The following is a 22838-nucleotide window of genomic DNA, read 5'->3' as shown; positions in this document are numbered from 1 at the left end:
TCCAACTTGCCAAATGGTGCATTCCTCATCTTTTACAGGTGGAGTTAATCCTCGAGGATCAGAAATTAATTATCTTTGGCAAGTGGACGTCACACATGTTCCCTCGTTTGGAAGACTAGCTTAGGTATATGTATGTGTAGACACCTTTTCTCAGTTTGTCTGGGCTACATGCCAATCTGGAGAGTTTTCTGCCTGTGTTAAATGTCACCTTTTGCAGTGTTTTGTGGTGATGGGCATTCCAGCTTGCATTAAAACAGACAATGCCCCAGGATCTAGCTACATTTTTCTCCATGTGGAATATTAAACACATTACTGGTATCCCATATAATTCTCAGGGACAAGCCATAGTGGAAAGAATGAATCTCTCCTGTAGCATTATTGACTTTAAATTTTTTGAGCCTGCCTAAACGCCAGATGCTATCAGCAACTGAACAGCATCTACAAAAACAAGCTACAAAGACAGAAACAGAACAGGTAGTTTGGTGGAGAGATGCAATAACAAAAAGGTGGGAAATAGGTAAAATAATATATTGGAGTAGAGGTTATGCTTGTGTTTCTCCAGGACCGAATCAACAGCCAATTTGGGTGCCATCAAGACATTTAAAGCCTTATCATAAGCCAGATGCTGAAGAAGAGAGGTTTCTGGGAGGAACCCGAGGAACCCCAGTTGCAGCCATGTCAAGACTGAGGCTGAAGAGGACCCCAACTGTCACAAGCAACACCCATTGAACACAGCCACCTACCTGGAGACAGATCAAAAAGCTGTCACAGATGGTGGAAGAAAACCTGAGGAAAGTGGGACAACCAGTCACAATGAGTAATTTTTTTTTTTTATTATTATACTTTAAGTTCTAGGGTACATGTGCATAACGTGCAGGTTTGTTACATATGTATACTTATGCCATGTTGCTGTGCTGCACCCATCAACTCGTCAGCACCCATCAATTCATCATTTATATCATGTATAACTCCCCAGTGCAATCTCTCCCTCCTCCCCCCTCCCCATGATAGGCCCCAGTGTGTGATGTTCCCCTTCCCGAGTCCAAGTGATCTCATTGTTCAGTTCCCACCTATGAGTGAGAACATGCGGTGTTTGGTTTTCTCTTCTTGTGATAGTTTGCTAAGAATGATGGTTTCCAGCTGCATCCATGTCCCTACAAAGGACGCAAACTCATCCTTTTTTATGGCTGCATAGTATTCCATGGTGTATATGTGCCACATTTTCTTAATCCAGTCTGTCACAGATGGACATTTGGGTTGATTCCAAGGCTTTGCTATTGTGAATAGTGACGCAATAAACATACGTGTGCATGTGTCTTTGTAGTAGAATAATTTATAATCCTTTGGGTATATACCCAGTAGTGGGATGGCTGGGTCATATGGTACATCTAGTTCTAGATCCTTGAGGAATTGCCATACTGTTTTCCATAATGGTTGAACTAGTTTACAATCCCACCAAAAGGTAAAAGTGTTCCTATTTCTCCACATCCTCTCCAACAACTGTTGTATCCTGACTTCTTAATGATTGCCGTTCTAACTGGTGTGAGATGGTATCTCATTGTGGTTTTGATTTGCATTTCTCTGATGGCGAGTGATGATGAGCATTTTTTCATGTGTCTGTTGGCTGTATGAATGTCTTCTTTTGAGAAATGTCTGTTCATATCCTTTGCCCACTTTTTGATGGGGTTGTTTGTTTTTTTCTTGTATATTTGTTTGAGTTCTTTGTAGATTCTGGATATTAGCCCTTTGTCAGATGAGTAAGTTGCAAAAATTTTCTCCCATTCTGTAGGTTGCCTGTTCACTCTGATGGTAGAGGTACAAGGAGGAGCTGGTACCATTCCTTCTGAAACTATTCCAATCAATAGAAAAAGAGGGAATCCTCCCTAACTCATTTTATGAGGCCAACATCATCCTGATACCAAAACCTGGCAGAGACACAACAAAGAAAGAGAATTTTAGACCAATATGCCTGATGAACATCGATGCAAAAATTCTCCATAAAATACTGGCAAACCGGATTCAGCAGCACATCAAAAAGCTTATTCATCATGATCAAGTGGGCTTCATCCCTGGGATGCAAGGCTCGTTCAACATTCGCAAATCAATAAACGTAATCCAGCATATAAACAGAACCAAAGACAAGAACCACATGATTATCTCAATAGATGCAGAAAAGGCTTTTGACAAAATTCAACAGCCCTTCATGCTAAAAACGCTCAATAAATTCGGTATTGATGGAACGTACCTCAAAATAATAAGAGCTATTTATGACAAACCCACAGCTAATATCATTCTGAATGGGCAAAAACTGGAAAAATTCCCTTTGAAAACTGGCACAAGACAGGGATGCCCTCTCTCACCACTCCTATTCAACATAGTGTTGGAAGTTCTGGCTAGGGCAATCAGGCAAGAGAAAGAAATCAAGGGTATCCAGTTAGGAAAAGAAGAAGTCAAATTGTCCCTGTTTGCAGATGACATGATTGTATATTTAGAAAACCCCATTGTCTCAGCCCAAAATCTCCTTAAGCTGATAAGCAACTTCAGCAAAGTCTCAGGATACAAAATTAATGTGCAAAAATCACAAGCATTCTTATACACCAGGAACAGACAAGCAGAGAGCCAAATCAGGAATGAACTTCCATTCACAATTGCTTCAAAGAGAATAAAATACCTAGGAATCCAGCTTACAAGGGATGTAAAGGACCTCTTCAAGGAGAACTACAAACCACTGCTCAGTGAAAGAAAAGAGGACACAAACAAATGGAAGAACATACCATGCTCATGGATAGGAAGAATCAATATCGTGAAAATGGCCATACTGCCCAAGGTTATTTATAGATTCAATGCCATCCCCATCAAGCTACCAATGAGTTTCTTCACAGAATTGGAAAAAACTGCTTTAAAGTTCATATGGAACCAAAAAAGAGCCCGCATTTCCAAGACAATCCTAAGTCAAAAGAACAAAGCTGGAGGCGTCACGCTACGTGACTTCAAACTATACTACAAGGCTACAGTAACCAAAACAGCATGGTACTGGTACCAAAACAGAGATATAGATCAATGGAACAGAACAGAGTCCTCAGAAATAATACCACACATCTACAACCATCTGATCTTTGACAAACCTGAGAGAAACAAGAAATGGGGAAAGGATTCCCTATTTAATAAATGGTGCTGGGAAAATTGGCTAGCCATAAGTAGAAAGCTGAAACTGGATCCTTTCCTTACTCCTTATACGAAGATTAATTCAAGATGGATTAGAGACTTAAATGTTAGACCTAATACCATAAAAACCCTAGACGAAAATCTAGGTAGTACCATTCAGGACATAGGCATGGGCAAGGACTTCATGTCTAAAACACCAAAAGCAACGGCAGCAAAAGCCAAAATTGACAAATGGGATCTAATTAAACTAAAGAGCTTTTGCACAATGAGTAATTTAATGATAGCTATAATAGCGGTGATCACCATTGCCATGAGTATTCCCTCAACATGGGCTGACACTGAGAACAATTGGACTTATTGGGCATATTTATCAATCTTGGCTGGCAATAATGCCTGGATGTAATCACTCTATGACACAGTTACACTTGCTTTCTGATTTAAGTATTTACCATAATAAATCTGATCCTATAATTGAGGCATACTGCCCTCAAAAACCTACTTGTAAACAGAATTGGACCTGGTCAGAAATAATGAACGTACCTGTTTGGGAAAATTGCATTGCAGAACAGGCAGAGGTGCTGCACAACGATTCCTATGGAGTCATTATTGATTTATCCCCTAAGGGGATGTTTAGCTTGAATTGCACCTCTCAGTCTGCATGCCATGAACACACTATGTTCAGCTGGTCTGAATAGAACAGTCAAATGGTAGAAATGGCAAGAAATACAGTGAGAGTTCCTATGATCTGGAAACATGGCAGTACAGTGGCACCTCAACCTAAAATGATATGGCCCACTCTAGGGGCTAAACATAAGGATTTGTGGTAACTATTAATAGCTCTTAAATAAGATCAAAATTTGGGAAAGAATAAAAAAGCTTCTAGAAGGACACTCCACAAACTTGTCTTTGGATATTGCAAAATTAAAATAACAAATATTTAATGCATCCCACTCACACATGACCTTAATGTCAGTAACTGGAGTGCTTGAAGGAGCTGCAGACAGAATAGCAGCTATCAACCCATTAAAATAGATAAAGACACTTGGAGGCTCTGTGATTTCAATGATGATTGTGCTTTTAATCTGTGTTGTTTGTCTTTGTATAGTCTGCGGATGCGGATCCCGACTCCTGCGAGAAGTAGCTTACTGTGACAAAGCTGCCTTTGCTCTTATCACTTTGCACACCAACAAGGGGGACATTTTGGGAACTGCCCCCAAATCTGGCCATAAAGTGGCCCCAAAACTGGCCATAAACAAAATCTCTGCAGCACTGTGATATGTTTGAGATGGCCATAACACCCATGCTGAAGGTTGTGGGTTTACCGGAATCAGGGCAAGGAACACCTGGCCCACCCAGGGTGGAAAACCGCTTAAAGGCATTCCTAAACCACAAACAATAGCATGAGCAATCTGTGCCTTAAAGACATCTTCCTGCTGCAGATAACTAGCCAGAGCCCATCACTTTGTGTTTTGTTTGTTTGTTTGTTTTGTTTCATTATTATCATTATTATTATACTTTAAGTTCTAGGGTACATGTACATAACATGCAGGTTTGTTACATATGTATACTTGTGCCATGTTGGTGTGCTGCACCCATCAACTCGTCAGCACCCATCAATTCGTCATTTATATCAGGTATAACTCCCAATGCAATCCCTCCCCCCTCCCCCATCCCCATGATAGGCCCCGATGTGTGATGTTCCCCTTCCCGAGTCCAAGTGATGTCATTGTTCAGTTCCCACCTATGAGTGAGAACATGCGGTGTTTGGTTTTTTGTTCTTGTGATAGTTTGCTAAGAATGATGGTTTCCAGTTGCATCCATGTCCCTACAAAGGACGCAAACTCATCCTTTTTTATGGCTGCATAATATTCCATGGTGTATATGTGCCACATTTTCTTAATCCAGTCTGTCACAGATGGACATTTGGGTTGATTCCAAGTCTTTGCTATTGTGAATAGTGACGCAATAAACATACGTGTGCATGTGTCTTTATAGCAGCATGATTTATAATCCTTCAGGCATATACCCAGTAGTGGGATGGCTGGGTCATATGGTACATCTAGTTCTAGATCCTTGAGGAATTGCCATACTGTTTCCCATAATGGTTGAACTAGTTTACAGTCCCACCAAAAGGTAAAAGTGTTCCTATTTCTCCACATTCTCTCCAGCACCTGTTGTTTCCTGACTTTTTAATGATTGCCATTCTAACTGATGTGAGATGGTGTCTCATTGTGGTTTTGATTTGCATTTCTCTGATGACCAGTGATGATGAGCATTTTTTCATGTGTCTGTTGGCTGTATGAATGTCTTCTTTTGAGAAATGTCTGTTCATATCCTTTGCCCACTTTTTGATGGGGTTGTTTGTTTTTTTCTTGTATATTTGTTTGAGGACTTTGTAGATTCTGGATATTAGCCCTTTGTCAGATGAGTAGATTGCAAAAATTTTCTCCCATTCTGTAGGTTGCCTGTTCACTCTGATGGTAGTTTCTTTTGCTGTGCAGAAGCTCTTTAGTTTAATTAGATCCCATTTGTCAATTTTGGCCTTTGCTGCCGTTGCTTATGGTGTTTTAGACATGAAGTCCTTGCCCATGCCTATGTCCTGAATGGTACTACCTAGGTTTTCTTCCAGGGTTTTTATGGTATTAGGGCTAACATTTAAGTCTCTAATCCATCTTGAATTAATTTTCCTATAAGGAGTAAGGAAAGGATCCAGCTTCAGCTTTCCTCTTATGGCTAGCCAACTTTCCCAGCACCATTTATTAAATAGGGAATCCTTTCCCTATTTCTTGTTTATCTCAGGTTTGTCAAAGATCAGATGGTTGTAGATGTGTGGTATTATTTCTGAGGACTCTGTTCTGTTCCATTGGTCTATATCTCTGTTTTGGTACCAGTACCATGCTGTTTTGGTTACTGTAGCCTTGTAGTAGAGTTTGAAGTCAGGTAGCGTGATGCCTCCAGCTTTGTTCTTATGACTTAGGACTGCCTTGGCAATGCGGGCTCTTTTTTGGTTCCATATGCACTTTAAAGCAGTTTTTCCAATTCTGTGAAGAAACTCATTGGTAGCTTGATTTGGATGACATTGAATCTATAAATAACCTTGGGCAGTATGGCCATTTTCACGATATTGATTCTTCCTATCCATGAGCATGGTATGTTCTTCCATTTGTTTGTGTCCTCTTTTCTTTCACTGAGCAGTGGTTTGTAGTTCTCCTTGAAGAGGTCCTTGACATCCCTTGTAAGTTGGATTCCTAGGTATTTTATTCTCTTGAAGCAATTGTGAATGGAAGTTCATTCCTGATTTGGCTCTCTGCTTGTCTGTTACTGGTGTATAAGAATGCTTGTGATTTTTGCACATTAATTTTGTATCCTGAGACTTTGCTGAAGTTGCTTATCAGCTTAAGGAGATTTTGGGCTGAAACAATGGGGTTTTCTAAATATACAATCATGTCACCTGCAAACAGGGACAATTTGACTTCTTCTTTTCCTAAGTGGATACCCTTGATTTCTTTCTCTTGCCTGATTGCCCTAGCCAGAACTTCCAACACTATGTTGAATAGGAGTGGTGAGAGAGGGCATCCCTGTCTTGTGCCAGTTTTCAAAGGGAATTTTTCCAGTTTTTGCCCATTCAGTATGATATTGGCTGTGGGTTTGTTATAAATAGCTCTTATTATTTTGAGGTACGTTCCATCAATACCGAATTTATTGAGCGTTTTTAGCATGAAGGGCTGTTGAATTTTGTCAAAAGCCTTTTCTGCATCTATTGAGATAATCATGTGGTTCTTGTCTTTGGTTCTGTTTATATGCTGGATTACGTTTATTGATTTGCGAATGTTGAACCAGCCTTGCATCCCAGGGATGAAGCCCACTTGATCATGGTGGATAAGCTTTTTGATGTGCTGCTGAATCCGGTTTGCCAGTATTTTATGGAGGATTTTTGCCTCGATGTTCATCAGGGATATTGGTCTAAAAATCTCTTTATTTGTTGTGTCTCTGCCAGGTTTTGTATCAGGATGATGTTGGCCTCATAAAATGAGTTAGGGAGGATTCCCTCTTTTTCTATTGATTGGAATAGTTTCAGAAGGAATGGTACCAGCTCCTCCTTGTACCTCTGGTAGAATTCAGCTGTGAATCCATCTGGTCCTGGACTTTTTTTGGTTGGTAGGCTATTAATTATTGCCTCAATTTCAGAGCCTGCTATTGGTGTATTCAGGGATTCAACTTCTTCCTGGTTTAGTCTTGGAAGAGTGTAAGTGTCCAGGAAATTATCCATTTCTTCTAGATTTTCCAGTTAATTTGCATAGAGGTGTTTACAGTATTCTCTGATGGTAGTTTGTATTTCTCTGGAGTCCATGGTGATATCCCCTTTATCATTTTTTATTGCGTCTATTTGATTTTTCTCTCTTTCCTTCTTTATTAGTCTTGCTAGCAGTCTCTCAATTTTCTTGATCTTTTCAAAAACCAACTCCTGGAGTCATTGTTTTTTTGGAGGGTATTTTGTGTCTCTATCTCCTTCAGTTCTCCTCTGATGTTAGTTATTTCTTGCCTTCTGCTAGCTTTTGAATGTGTTTGCTCTTGCTTCTGCAGTTCTTTTAATTGTGATGTTAGAGTGTCAATTTTAGATCTTTCCAGCTTTCTCTTCTGGGCATTTAGTGCTATAAATTTCCCTCTACACACTGCTTTAAATGTGTCCCAGAGATTCTGGTATGTTGTCTCTTTGTTCTCATTGGTTTCAAAGAACATCTTTATTTCTGCCTTCATTTCGTTATGTACCCAGTAGTCATTCAGGAGCAGGTTGTCCAGTTTCCATGTAGGTAAGCGGTTTTGATTGAGTTTCTTAGTCCTGAGTTCTAGTTTGATTGCACTGTGGTGTGAGAGACAGTTTGTTATAATTTCTGTTCTTTTACATTTGGTAAGGAGTGCTTTACTTCCAATTATGTGGTCAATTTTGGAATAAGTGCGATGTGGTGCTGAGATGAATGTATATGCTGTTGATTTGGGGTGGAGAGTTCTATAGATGTCTATTAGGTCCGCTTGGTGCAGAGATGAGTTCAATTCCTGGATATCCTTGTTAACTTCCTGTCTCGTTGATCTGTCTAATGTTGACAGTGGAGTGTTGAAGTCTCCCATTATTATTGTATGGGAGTCTAAGTCTCTTTGTAAGTCTCTAAGGACTTGCTTTATGAATCTGGGTGCTCCTGTATTGGGTGCATATATATTTAGGATAGTTAGCTCTTCTGTTGAATTGATCCCTTTACCATTATGTAATGGCCTTCTTTGCCTCTTTTGATCTTTGATGGTTTAAAGTCTATTGTATCAGAGACTAGGATTGCAACCCCTGCTTTTTTTTGTTCTCCATTTGCTTGGTAGATCTTCCTCCATCCCTTTATTTTGAGCCTATGTATGTCTCTCCATGTGAAATGGGTCTCCTGAATACAGCAGACTGATGGGTCTTGACTCTTTATCCAGTTGGCCAGTCTGTGTCTTTTAATTGGAGCATTTAGTCCACCAACATTTAAGGTTAATATTGTTATGTGTGAACTTGATCCTGCCATTATGATATTAACTGGTTATTTTGCTTGTTAGTTGATGCAGTTTCTTCCTAGCCTTGATGGTCTTTACATTTTGGCATGTTTTTGCAATGGCTGGTACCGGTTGTTCCTTTCCATGTTTAGGGCTTCCTTCAGGGTCTCTTGTAAGGCAGGCCTGGTGGTGACAAAATCTCTAAGCATTTGCTTATCTGTAAAGGATTTTATTTCTCCTTCACTTATGAAACTTAGTTTGGCTGGATATGAAATTCTGGGTTGAAAATTCTTTACTTTAAGAAAGTTGAATATTGGCCCCCACTCTCTTCTGGCTTGTAGAGTTTCTGCCGAGAGATCTGCTGTTAGTCTGATGGGCTTCCCTTTGTGGGTAACCCGACCTTTCTCTCTGGCTGCCCTTAAGATTTTTTCCTTCATTTCAACTTTGGTGAATCTGGCAATTATGTGTCTTGGAGTTGCTCTTCTCGAGGAGTATCTTTGTGGCATTCTCTATATTTCCTGAATTTGAATGTTGGCCTGCCCTACTACGTTGGGGAAGTTCTTCTGGATGATATCCTGAAAAGTGTTTTCCAACTTGGTTCCATTTTCCCCCTCACTTTCAGGCACCCCAATCAGATGTAGATTTGGTCTTTTTACATAATCCCATACTTCTTGCAGGCTTTGTTCATTTCTTTTTCTTCTTTTTTCTTTTGGTTTCTCTTCTCGCTTCATTTCATTCATTTGATCCTCAATCGCTGATACTCTTCCTTCCAGTTGATCGAGTCGGTTACTGAAGCTTCTGCATTTGTCACGTATTTCTCGTGTCATGGTTTTCATCTCTGTCATTTCATTTATGACCTTCTCTGCATTAATTATTCTAGCTATCAATTCTTCCACTCTTTTTTCAAGATTTTTAGTTTCTTTGCGCTGGGTACGTAATTCCTCCTTTAGCTCTGAGAAGTTTGATGGACTGAAGCCTTCTCTCATTTCGTCAAAGTCATTCTCTCACCAGCTTCGATCCATTGCTGGCGATGGGATGCACTCCTTTGCAGGGGGAGATGCGCTCTTATTTTTTGAATTTCCAGCTTTTCTGCCCTGCTTCTTCCCCATCTTTTTGGTTTTATCTGCCTCTGGTCTTTGGTGATGGTGACATACTGATGGGGTTTTGGTATAGGTGTCCTTCCTGTTTGATAGTTTTCCTTCTAACAGTCAGAACCCTCAGCTGCAGGTCTGTTGGAGATTGCTTGAGGTCCACTCCAGACCCTGTTTGCCTGGGTATCAGCAGCAGAGTTTGCAGAAGATAGAATATTGCTGAACAGCGAGTGTACCTGTCTGATTCTTATTTTGGAAGCTTCTTCTCAGGGGTATACTCCACCCTGTGAGTTGTAGGATGTCAGACTGCCTCTAGTGGGGGATGTCTCCCAGTTAGGCTACTCAGGGGTCAGGGACCCACTTGAGCAGGCAGTCTGTCCGTTCTCAGATCTCAACCTCCATGTTGGGAGATCCACTGCTCTCTTCAAAGCTGTCCGACAGAGTTGTTCACGTCTGCACCGGCCTCTGCTGCTTCCCCTTTTGTTGTTAACTGTGCCCTGTCCCCAGAGGTGGAGTCTACAGAGACAGGCAAGTTTCCTCGAGCTATTGTGAGCTCCACCCAGTTCGAGCTTTCAGCGGCTTTGTTTACCTACTTAAGCCTCAGCAATTGCGGGCGCCCCTCCCACAGCCTCGCTGCTGCCTTGCGATTAGATCCCCAACTGCTGTCCTGGCAATGAGGGAGGCTCCATGTGTGTGGGACCCTCCCAGCCAGGTGTGGGTATAATCTCCGTGTGTGCCCGTTTGCTTAAAGCGCAGTATTGGGGTGGGAATTACCCGATTTTCCAGGTGTTGTGTGTCTCAGTTCCCCTGGCTAGGAAAAGGGATTCCCTTCCCCCTTGCGCTTCTCCCATGAGGCAATGCCTTTCCCTGCTTCAGCTCTTGCTGGTCGGGCTGCAGCAGCTGACCAGCACTGATTGTCTGGCACTCCCCAGTGAGATGACTCCAGTACCTCAGTTGAAAATGCAGAAATCATCAGTCTTCTGTGTTGCTTGCACTGGGAGTTGGAGACTGGAGCTGTTCCTAATCGGCCATCTTGCTCCACCCCCCATCCCTTTGTTTTGGCACATCCCCTTTTTTACCATAAGGAATGCTTTAGTTAATCTATAATGTATTGAAATAATGCTTATCACTGGCTTGCTGTCAATAAATATGTGGATCAAAGTCTGTTTGGGGCTCTCAGCTCTGAAGGCTGTGAGTTGCCTGGTTTCCCACTCCACACTCTGTATTTCTGTGTGTGTGTCTTTAATTCCTCCAGCACTGCTGGGTTAGGGTATCCACGAACGAGCTGGTCTTGGCACCATATGAATTTTAGGATTGTTTTTTCCAGTTTTGTGAAAAATGATTATGGTATGTTGATGGGAATTTCACTGAATTGTAGATTGCTTTTGGAAGTATAGTCCTTTTCACAATATTGATTCTAACCATCCCTGAGCATGAGATGTTTTTCCATTTGTTTGTGTCATCTATGATTTCTTTCAGTAGCATTTTCTAATTTTCCTTGTAGAGGTCTTTCACCTCCTTGTTTGGTATATTTCTAAGTATTTTTTTCTTCACACCTATTGTAAAAGTAGTTGAGATCTTGATTTGATTCTCAGTTTGGTTGATAGCAGCTCTATTAAACTTGTGTACATTGATTTTGTATTCTGAAACTTTACTGAATTCTTTTATCAGATCTAGGAGTTTTCGGATTAGTCTTCAGGTTTTTCTACATATATGATTATACCATTGGTGAAGAGCAATAGTTTGACTTTTTCTGTACCAATTTGGATGCCCATTATTTCTTTCACTTGTCTGATTGCTCTGGCTAGGACTTCAGGTACTATGTTGAAAAGAAGTGTTGAACGTGGGCATCCTTGTCTTGTTTCAGTTCTTAGGGGGGAATGTTTTCAATTTTTTCCACATTCAGTATAATACTGGCTGTGGGCTTGTCACAGATGGCATTTATTACTTTGAGGTATGCCTCTTCTATGCTGATTTTGGTGAGGGTTTTAATCATAAAGCGATGCTGTATGTTGTCAAATGCTTTTTCTGCATCTATTGAGATGATCATGGGACTTTTTGTTTTTAATTCTGTTTATGTGGTATATCACATTTCTAGACTTGCGTATATTAAACCAACACTGCATCACTGCCATGAAAAGGCCTTGATCATGGTGGATTGTCTTTGTCATATCCTGTTAGATTTGGTAAGCTAGTATTTTATTGAGGCTATTTACATCTATGTTCATCAGAGCTATTGGTCCATAGTTGTATTTTTCGTTATGTACTTTCCTGGTTTTGGTATTAGGGTAATACTGGCTTCATAGAATGATTTAGGGAGGATTCTGTCTTTCTCTATCTTTTACAATAGTTTCAATAGAATTGATACCAATTCTTCTTTGAATGTCTGATCGAATTCAGCTGTTAATCTATCCATCCCTGGACCTTTGTTGGCAATTTTTAAATTACCATTTCAATCTTGCTGCTTGCTATTGGTCTGTCCATAGTTTCTATATTTTTCTGGTTTAATCTAGGAGGGTTGTATATTTCCAGGAATTTATCCATCTACTTTAGGTTTTCTTTTTGTTCTTTAACTGTTATTTTAAGTTTAGGGGTATGTGTGCAGGATGTGCAGGTTTGTTGCATAGGTAAATGTGTGCCATGGTGGTTTGCTGTACAGATCATTTCATCACCTAGGTATTAAGCCCAACATCCATTAGCTATTTTTTCTGATACCCTCCCTCCCCTAATCTCCTGCAACAGGCCCCAGTGTGTGTTGTTTCCCCCCATATGTCCATTTTTCTTGTCATTCAGCTCCCACTTATAAGTGAGAACGTGTGGTGTTTGGTTTTCTGTTTCTGAGTTACTTTGCGGAGAAATAAGGCTTCCAACTCCATCCATGCCCCTGCAAAAGAAATGATCTTGTTCTTTTCTATGACTGCATACTATTCCAGAGATAATCTGTGCCACATTTTCTTTATCCAGTTTACCATTCATGGGCATTTAGACGGATTCCATGTCTTTGCTATTGTGAAAAGTGCTGCAGTGAACATACATGTTCATGTATCTTTATCATAGAATAATTTATATTAATTTGGTTATATAACCAGTAATAGGATTGCTGGGTCAAATGGTATTTCTGTCTCTACATCTTTGGAGAATCACCACACTGTCCTCTACAATTGTTGAACTAATTTACATTCTCATCAACAGTGTAAAAATGTTCCTTTTCCTCTGCAACCTCAATAGCATCTTTTTTTTTTTTAATTTTTAATAATCTCCATTTTCACTGGCTTGAAATGTATCTCATTGTGGTTTTGATATGCATTTATCTAATAATCCATGATGTTGAACTTTTTTTCATATGTTTTTGAACGAATGTATATCTTCTTTTGAAAAGTGTTTGTTCATGTCATTTTCCCAAGTTTAATGGAATTGTTTACTTTTTTTCTTGCAAATTTGTTTAAATTTCTAGTATACTCTGGATATTAGAGCTTTATCAGATAGGTAAATTGCAAGCATTTTCTCTCATTCTGAAGTTGTCTGTTCACTGTGATGACAGTTTCTTTTGCAGTGCAGAATCTCTGTAGTTTAGTTAAATCTTGTCAATTTTTATTTTGTTGTGTTTTTTTTTTGGCATTTTCATCATGAAACCTTTGCCAATACCTATATCCTAAATTATATTGCCTAGATTTTCTTCTAGTGTTTTAATGGTTTGGGGGTTTGCATTTAAGTCTCTAATCCAAGTTGAGTTAATTTTTGTATGTGGTGTAAAAAATGGGTCCAGTTTTAATTTTCTGCATATGGCCAGCCAGCACACACAGCAGCATTTATTATATGGATAATCATTTCCTCATTGCTAATTTTTGTTAAGTATGCTGAAAATCAGATGGTTGTAGGTGTGTGGTCTTATTTTGGGGGTCTCTATTCTGTTTCATGGGTCTATGCATCTGTTTTTGTACCAGTACCTTGCTGTTTTGGTTACTGTAGCCCTGTAGTATAGTTTGAAGTCAGGGAGCATGATGCCTCTAGCTTTGTTCTTTTTGCTTAGGAATGACTTCGCTATTCAGGCTCTTTTTTGGTTCCATATGAATGTTAAAATATATATTTTTTTAATTCTGTGAAGAATGCCAATGGTAGTTTAACGGGAATTGCATTGAATAGCCAGAAACTTTTGGGCTGAGATGATGAGATTTTCTAGATATGGAATCACGTCATCTACACAAAAAAGATAATTTGACTTCATCCCTTCCTATTTGAATACCTTTCTTACTCCTGCCTACTTGCCATGGCCAGAATTTCCAATACTATGTTGAACAGGAGTGGTGAGGGAGGGCATCCTTGTCTTGTGCTGGTTTTCAAGGGGAATTCTTTCAGTTTTTTGCCATTTAGTATGGCACTGGCTATGGGTTTGTCATATATGGCTTATTGTCTTGAGATATGTTCCTTTAACACCTGGTTTATTGAGAATTATTAACATGAAGTGATGTTGAATTTTATCAACGGCCTTTTCTGCATCTACTGAGATAATCATGTGGTTTTTGTACTTAATTCTGTTTATGTGATGAATCACATTTATTCATTTGTGTATGCTGAACTAACCTTGCATCCCAGGAATGAAACAAACTTGACCATGGTGGACAAGCTTTGTGATGTGCTGCTGGATTTGGTTTACAAGTATTTTATTGAGAATTTTTGAATCAATGTTTATGAAGGATATTGACCTGAAGGTTTTTTTGTTTTTGTTTTTATCTCTGCCAGGTTTTGGTATCAGGATGATGCTGGCCTCCTAGAATGCGTTAGGGAGGAGTCCGTCATTTTAAATTATTTTTGCAATAGTTTCCATAGACATGGTACCAGCTCTTTTTTGTACCTCTGGTAGAATTCAACTTTGCAGCATCTGTCTGTTCCTGGTTTTGGTTTGTTTGTTTGTTTGTTTGGCTATTTATTACTGCCTCAATTTCAGAACTTGTTATTGGTCTATTCAGAGATTCAATTTCTTCCTCATTAAGTCTTGGGAGGGTGTATGTGTCCTGGAAATTATCCATTTTTTAGTTTATGTCCATAGAGGTGTTTATAGTATGATCTGATGGTTGCTTGTATCTCTGTGGGGTCAGTGGTGATGTCCCCTTTATCATTTCTGATTGTGTTTATTTAATTCTTTCCTCTTTTCTTCTTTATTAGTCTTGTTAGCAGTCTATCTATTTTATTATTGTTTTCAAAAAGCCAGCTCCTGGATTTGTTGACTTTTTGAAGGGTTTTTGTGTTTCTTTCTCTTTCACTTCAGCTCTGATATTGTTTACTTCTTGTCTTCTGATAGCTTTGGGGTCTGTTTTCTCTTGGTTATTTAGTTCTTTTAGTTGAGATGTTAGGCTGTTAACTCGAGTTCTTTCTAGCTTTTTGATGTGAGGATTTAGTGATATAAATTTACCTCTTAATATTGCTTTAGCTGCATCCCAGAGATTCTAGTACATTGTCTTTTGGTTCTCATTAGTTTCAAAGAATGTCTTGATTTCTGCCTTAATTTCATTGCTTACTCAACAGTCATTGAGCAGCAGGTTCTTCAATTATCATGTAGCTGTGTGTTTTTGAGTAACTGTCTTCATCTTGAGTTTTTTTTTTTTATTGTACTGTGGTGAGAAACTATTCGTTATGATTTCAGTTCTTTTGCATTTTCTGAGGAGTGTTTTACTTTCAATTATGTCATGAATTTTAGAGTAAGTGCTATGTGGAAATGAGAAAAATGTATATTCTGTTGAATTCAGGTGGACAGTTCTGCAGATATCTGTAAAGTCCACTTGATCCAAAGCTGAGTTCAAGTTCTGAATATCTTTGTTAATTTTCTATCATGATGATGTATCAATATTGTCAGTGGGTTTTGACAGTGTTCCATTATTATTGTGTGAATATCTAAGTCATTTTGTAGGTCTCTAAGAAGTTGCTTTATACATCTGGATGCTCCTCTATTGGGTGCATGTATATTTAGGATACTTAGCACTTCTTGTTTAATTAAACTCTTTACCATTATGTAATGCTTTTCTTTGTCTTTTTTTTTTTTTTTTTTTTTTTAATCTTTGCTGGTTTAAAGTCTGTACTGTCAGATACTAGTATTGTAGTATGCCCTTATTTCTGTTTTCCACTTGCTTGGTAAATTTTCTTTCAACCCTTTATTTTGAGCCTATCTTTGTCTTTGCATGTGAGATGGGTCTCCTGAGGACAGCATACCTATGGGTCTTTGCTCTTTATCCAACTTGCTATTCTGTGTCTTTTAATTGGGGCATTCAGTCCATTTACATTTAAGGATAGTATTTTTATGTGTGAATTTGATCCTGTAATCATGGTGCTAGCTGGTTATTTTGCATATTTGTTTATGTGATTGCTTCATAGTGTCAGTGTTTTGTGTACTTCATTGTGTTTTTGTAGTGTCTGGTAATCGGTTTTCCTTTTTTATTTAGTGCTTCTTTCAGAAGCTCTTTTAAGGCAGGCCTGCTGGTGATGAATTTCTTCAGCATTTGCTTGTCTGAAAAGGATCTTGTTTCTCCTTTGCTTATAAAGCTTAGTTTTTTTGGATATGAAATTCTAGTTTGGAAATTCATTTCTTTAAGAATGTTAAATATTAGCCCCCAATCTCAAAACTATAGAATGCTTCACAAATTTGTGTCTCACGCAAGCACAGAGGCCATGCTAATCTTATCTGTATCATTCCAATTTCAGTATATGTGCTTCTAAAGCAAGCACTAAGCACTCCTCTAGGTGTTCTAGCTTGTGTGTGAAATGGTGTTTATAGTAGCCTAGAATAACCTTTTGTATTTCTTTGATATTGGTTGTGATATCTTCTGTTTTATTTCTGATTGAGCTTATTTGGATCTTCTCTCTTCTTTTCTGGGTTAATATTACTAATGGTTTATCAATTTTGTTTACCTTTTCAGAGAACCAGCTTTTTGCTTTATTTAGCTTTTGTACTGCTTTCTTTTGTTCCAATCTCATTTAGTTCTGCTCTGATCTTTGCTCTGTCTTTTCTTCTGCTGGGTTTGGATTTGGTCAGTTCTTGTTCTTCTCGTTCCTTGAGGTGTGAGCTTAGATAGTCTATTTTTGCTCCTTGTGACCTTTTGCTATCGGCATTTAATGCCATAAACTTTCCTTTTAGCACCAGATTTCCTGTATTCCAAAGGTTTTCATAGGTTGTGTCACTACTATTGGTCAGTTCAAAAAATTTTTAGTTTCCACCTTGAGTTTTTTGTTGACCCAAAGATCACTCAGAAGCAGATTATTTCATTTCTATGTATTTGCATGGTTTTGAGGGTTCCTTTTGGAGTTGATTTTCAATTTTATTCTGCAGTGGTCTGAGAGAGTACTTGATACAATTTTGAGTTTCTTAAATTTATTCAGACTTGTTTTGTGGCCTATCATATGGTCTATCTTGGAGAATGCTCCATGTGCTGATGAATAGAATGTATATTCTGCAGTTGTTGGGTAGAATGTTGTGTAAATATGTGTTAAGTCCATTTGATCTAGTACATCACTTACGTCCATTGTTTCTTTGTTGACTGTCTGTCTTGATGATATGTCTAATGCTGTCAGTAGAGTACTGAAGTCCCCACTATTATTGCTTTTCTGTCTATCTCACTTCTTAGGTCTAGTAGTAATTGTTTTATAACTTTGGGAGCTCCAGCGTTAGGTGCATATATATTTAGGATTATCATATATTCCTGTTGGACTAGTCTTTTCATCATTATATAATGTCACTCTTTGCCTTTTTTACTGTTTTTGTGTTGAAGTCTGTTTTGTCTGATATAAGAAGAGCAACTCTTGGTCACTTTTGATGTCCATTTGCATAGAATATCTTTTTCCACCCCTTTATCTTAAGTTATGTAAGTCCTTATGTGTTAGGTGAGTCTCTGGAAGACAGCAGATAGTTGGTTGGTCACTTTTCATCCATTCTGTCATTCTGTATCTTGTAAGTGGAGCATTTAGGCCATTTCATTCAACATTAGTATTCAGATGTGAGGTACTATTTTATTCATCATGCTAGCTGTTGCCTGAATACAATGCTTTTTTTTTTTTTTTCATTGTGTTCTTATTTTATAGGTCTTGTGAGATTTATGCTTTAATGAGGTTCTATCTTGGTGTATTTTGAGGTTTAAAGATTTAGAACTTCTTTCAACAGTTCTTGTAGTGATGACTTGGTTGTGGTGAATTTTCTTAGCATTTGTTTGTGACAAAATGACTATCTTTTTTTTTCACTTATGAAGCTGACTTTTGCTGGATACAAAATTCTTGGCTTATAGCTGTTTTGTTTATGGAGGCAAAAATAGGACCCCAGTTTCTTCTAGCTTGAGGGGTTCCTGCTTAGAAATATGCTGTTAATCTGATGAGTTTTCGTTTATAGGTTACCTGATGCTCTTCCCTCACAGCTCTTAAGATCCTTTCCTTTGTCTTGCCTTTAGATAATCTGATGACTGTCTTCCTAGGTGATGATCATTCTGTGATGAATTTCACCTGTGTTCTTTGAGCTTTTTGCATTTTGATATCTAGATCTCTAGGAAGGCCAAATAAGTTGTCTCAATTATCCCTTCAAGTATGTTTTCCAAAGGTTTAGATTTTTCTTCTTTTTCAGAATACCAATTATTCTTAGGTTTGGTAGTTTAACATAATCTTAAACTTCCTGGAGACTTTATTCTCATTCATTTTTTTCTTTGTCTTTGTAAGATTGGGTTAATTCAATAGCCGTGTATTTGAGTTCTGAAGTTCTATTTTCTGTTTTCTACTAGTTCAATTCTATTGTTGAAACTTTCCAGCATATTTTGCATTTATGTGAGTTTGTCTTTCATTTACAGAAGTTTTGTGATTATTTCTTATTATGCTGTCTATTTCTCTGGAGATATTTTTGTCCACATCTTTTATTATATTTTAAATTTATTTAAGTTGGTTTTCACCTTTTTCTTGTGCCTCCTTGAGTAGCTTAATAATTGGCCTTCTGAATTTTTTTTTTTTTTTGGGGGGGTAGATTCAGAGATTTCTTCTTCATTTGATTTTATTTCTGGTGAGCTAGTGTGATCTTATGGGGGTGTTAGAGAACGTTGGTTTGTCATATTACCAGAATTGTTTGTCTGGTTTCTTCTTATTTGGGTAGAATATGTCAGAGAAAAGACCTAGGGCTCAAGGGCTGTTGCTCAGATTATTTTGTTTCACAGGGCGATCCCTTGATTTGGTACTCTCCCTCTTCCCCTAGGGATGGGACTTTCAAGAGCTGGACTGCACTTTTTGCTATTCCTCTTCTAGGTCTAGGCATGCAGTGGAGCTACTGGACTCCAGGCAGGTCCTGGGGAGTGTCCACAAAGAGTCCTGTGATGTGATTTGTCTTCAGGTCTGCCAGCCATAGATACCAACACCTGCTCCAATACAGGTAGCAGGGGAGTGATGTTGACACTGTGAGGGTCCTTGGTTGTAGTTTTGTTTAGTGCACTGGTTTTCTCAAATGCAGTTAAGTTGTCACATGAAGAGACTCAGGACCTCTTGTTAGCCAGAATGTTACAGGAAATAAAGTTAGCTCTTGTTTTCTCATTTGTTGAAGTAGAGTTGTTCATTCCTGAGTTGCTGTAGTGGTCTTAGCTGTTTGGCCTCCAGCCAGGAGGTGGCACTTTCAAGACAGCATCAGATATGGTAGTTTAGGGGGGATACAATCTTGCCCTAATGTTACCTGGATAAGTGTTTGGGTTTCTCAGGTGCCACAGAGCTTCCAAGAGATTATGTCTTTTATCTTCAGCTACCAGGGTGAATAGAGAAAGACTGTCACATAGGAGGAAGGTTCTCTATGTCTGAACTCAGATTCTTTTTGGTCAGGGATTGCTGTAGCCACTGTGAGAATAGGGGTTTGATTCTCAGGCTAATGGTGTTGTGTTCCCAAGGGGATTTTGTCTGCCTCTGCTTTATCATACAAGTTACCAGGAAAGTGGTGAATGTTGGCAGTGACAGGCCTCACCCAGCTCCCATGCAGACAGCAAAGCCAGTCTCACTCCAACTGTGCCCCACCAACAGCCCCGAGTTTATATGTATTCAGCCAGAGAGCAAGACTGAGATCTTACCCCAGGCTAGAAGACTGTTACAGCTCCTGTGCTCATATCTGAACATCCCATTCACCTCCCCGCCTCCCAGATTCCGCCCAGGAAAAATCACTCACAAAATTATTACAAAATTCAGCTGGAATTTTCCTTCTTCCTGTGGTCCTTCTCTAATTCCACTGGCAGCCCTTCCCAAAGACTTCTGTGACATGAAGTAAAAAATGGCTTCCCTGGGGGCCAGGAGTGCCTACAGGGCTTCTTTTGCTGCTTCTTCTACTTTTATGTTTCACTCAGCTCTCTAAATTTGTTTCAGCTCTAGGTAAGGTTAAATCCTTCTCTTCTGATTTGGATTTTTAGGTTCTCAACAGAGGATGTGTGTTCAGAAATAGACTTTTCCCCTATCACACTTTGGGCACTCACAGTTTTTTGGTTGTCTCACGGAGTTTGCAGCAGCAAACCACTTCTTTCAAAGAGTCTGTGAATTATTTAGGTTTTCCTGGTATGTCCCTGCAGTAGTTTTTGAAACAAAAGTTGAACAACTTTTAAAAGTCAAAGAGGCAGTCTATTACCTTAAAGCATTTGACAAACCTAATATTTGACCTTCCTAATATAGACCAAATGTCTTTATTTTACCAACAATCTTAACAACTCTTCAATTTCCTGAAGCTTACTAAAGTTATGTTAAATAAAAGGCATTAGTTTCTATTTTCATAGCAAAATATGTGATTCCAGCACTTATTATTTTTAAGCCAATTAATCAGAGCTCGTTCATATATAAACATCACATACAGAACACATATAAATACACAGAAAGGCAGAAGAAGATCTAATAGTTGTATGATTTTTTCATTTGCCAGTTTTTGCATTTCTTTTTAAAGCATGCAGTTTTTAAGGCCTAATACGCAGGTACAGCTGGAAGACAAAACAGATCCCTAAAAATTCAGGGTCCCATTTTTATGCTGTATCCTGCATCCCCAAAAGAGAAGTGTTATAGAACAAGACAGTGCAATGATTTTGTGCATTTCATGGTAAAAACATTGCTTTGCATTGCAAAGCATTCCAAAGTTGATTAGTTGATTCTGTGATTAGCCCATCCCCCAAGGGAGTCTAATCTCAATGAGGGGTGAGGACATTTCCATTCTTTTTAGGTGGCCAAGAGTATGCTTCTCTTATTTAAATGTGCAAAGAGTCATGTATCCTCCACAACTGCCATTTGCCATCCCCAAAAGTATATTTAGCCTTAGATTTTAAGAGCGATCTATCTGTTTTCAGTTCCTGGCGTTTCATGACTAAAATAGAGGTTTTTCCCAAAACAGGGTCAGTGGCACCTCCTGTGTTTTTGCCAAGGAGTCCCAAGCTGTTAGAGGTTACTTAAGGTTCTCTTATGTGTGCATCAAGAGCGACAAGAAGAAAAAATAAAGAAAAACAATTCAGTTGACTGAAAAGAAAAAAAACACTTAAAAAACACAAGATTCAAGAAGAGAAAAATCCATAAATACTTTTTAAATATACCTATAGCTTGAATGCCTGCTTTTAATTAAGCTGACTTTTAACCAAATATTTATTGCTAAATGCTAGCCTTAACAAACAGCAAATATGTCTGGCTTTTGAACTTCACTAAACGTATCCTCTCAGGTGCTCAGAGAAAGTAAAATTCAAGAAGTGAATTCAGAAGTTTTTCATGGAGGGGAAGAGAATCAATACATAGCAAAAGTCACATATATGTTATGCCATTAAAGGGCTCATTTCTTAAGCCTGGAACTGAACCTTGAACCCAGGTCACCATTGTGAAATGACAAAGCCTTAGCTACAAAGCTATTGCATTGGGAGGTTTCCAATGCTCTTAAAATAAGGAATCTAGAGCAGCCAATTTTGAGCTTGCAATAGTTTTTAATTGCTCAAAATAATTTTTTGAGCTAACTATGACATGAACTACCAAGATTCTGTTCCCTGGATGGCAGAAACCAAGAAAAAGTACTGCTATGTGGTTACAAGATCAAGCTCCCAAGGACGTAAAAAAAGATGAAGAAAAAAATTCATCCAGATTTTTCATTTCAGGCACCTGCAGCAAAGTTTGTAGCTGATCAGTTTGGTGTGCTGGCTTTACAGGAAGCTTATGGAGCTCCTAGGCCCACATTCTATCCTAAGATACCTCTCTTTATGACAGAATGATACAATAAAAACAAATTTATAGCACAAAGTTGTGCTATAGCTTAAGACTATCTTCACAAATTACTTTTCTCATTAAGTTAAACTTTGCAAGAGATAGTAATTTTTATCATTCCTACAACCAGTTTTCACAGAAAGAGAGAGAAAATGGAAGGGAGAAAAGCATTGCTTGCAACAGGGTAGGAAAGGTGAGGAGCTCAGGGAGGCCAGAGAAAGACCCACCCATTGCAGCAACTCAAAATTAAAGGTTCAAGTGGCTACTTGTCAGTCATTATAATTCCAGCAGTCTCATCAGCTCTCAAGTTTCTCCCCTTAGGGAAAAAGAAGCTCCCCATGTCCAGTTATAGTGTACATGCCTAATTCTGTCACCCACAGCCACCCAAAGAATGAAAGCCAATTAATTTAAAGAGAATAGCGGTCAATATCTCATAGTGACAAATCCATTTTTTACTAAGAGGAACTTTACTGTGGAGATGGCCTCTAACCCAATCCCATCCTTTATCCAGGTAAAATGTACACCACTACAACTCAAAGTCGGCAGTTTATTTCTTTGGGTCACAATCATAACTAAGTCAAAAAGTTAGCAGATTTAACTTTTTAATCAATCACTTAAGCTTTTTTTTCCCCCTTTCATAAAGCCTTTAAATAAAAATATTGAAAATTCATTTTCTGCATATCAGTAGGCATCCCTAGATGAGACTAATTTGGGAGCTCTCATTTTCAAATACACTTTAGTGCAGTGTTGTTCATTTGGAACATTCCACTGTAAGTTATCTTTAGTAAGATTGACAAGATTTTATCATTTCTGTAAGACTACTGCTTTCACGGCCCAATACTTATGCATGTAGAAGCC

At 38.6% G+C, this 22838-nt stretch overlaps 1 non-coding gene across 1 annotated transcript; it reads right to left on the bottom strand.

The window, feature by feature from the left end:
- Nucleotides 1–16386: 16386 nt before the first annotated feature.
- Nucleotides 16387–16493, bottom strand: LOC115898838. The gene has a single exon (XR_004058503.1). It is a non-coding gene; the product is annotated as a U6 spliceosomal RNA (small nuclear RNA).
- Between the last annotated feature and the right edge of the window lie 6345 nt (nucleotides 16494–22838).

The sequence above is a fragment of the Rhinopithecus roxellana genome, chromosome 7 (assembly GCF_007565055.1).
Source record: "Rhinopithecus roxellana isolate Shanxi Qingling chromosome 7, ASM756505v1, whole genome shotgun sequence".
In the NCBI taxonomy this organism is placed as follows: Eukaryota; Metazoa; Chordata; class Mammalia; order Primates; family Cercopithecidae; genus Rhinopithecus; species Rhinopithecus roxellana.
Note: the sequence above shows the minus strand (reverse complement) of the source record. Positions and strands in the feature narration are given on the sequence as shown.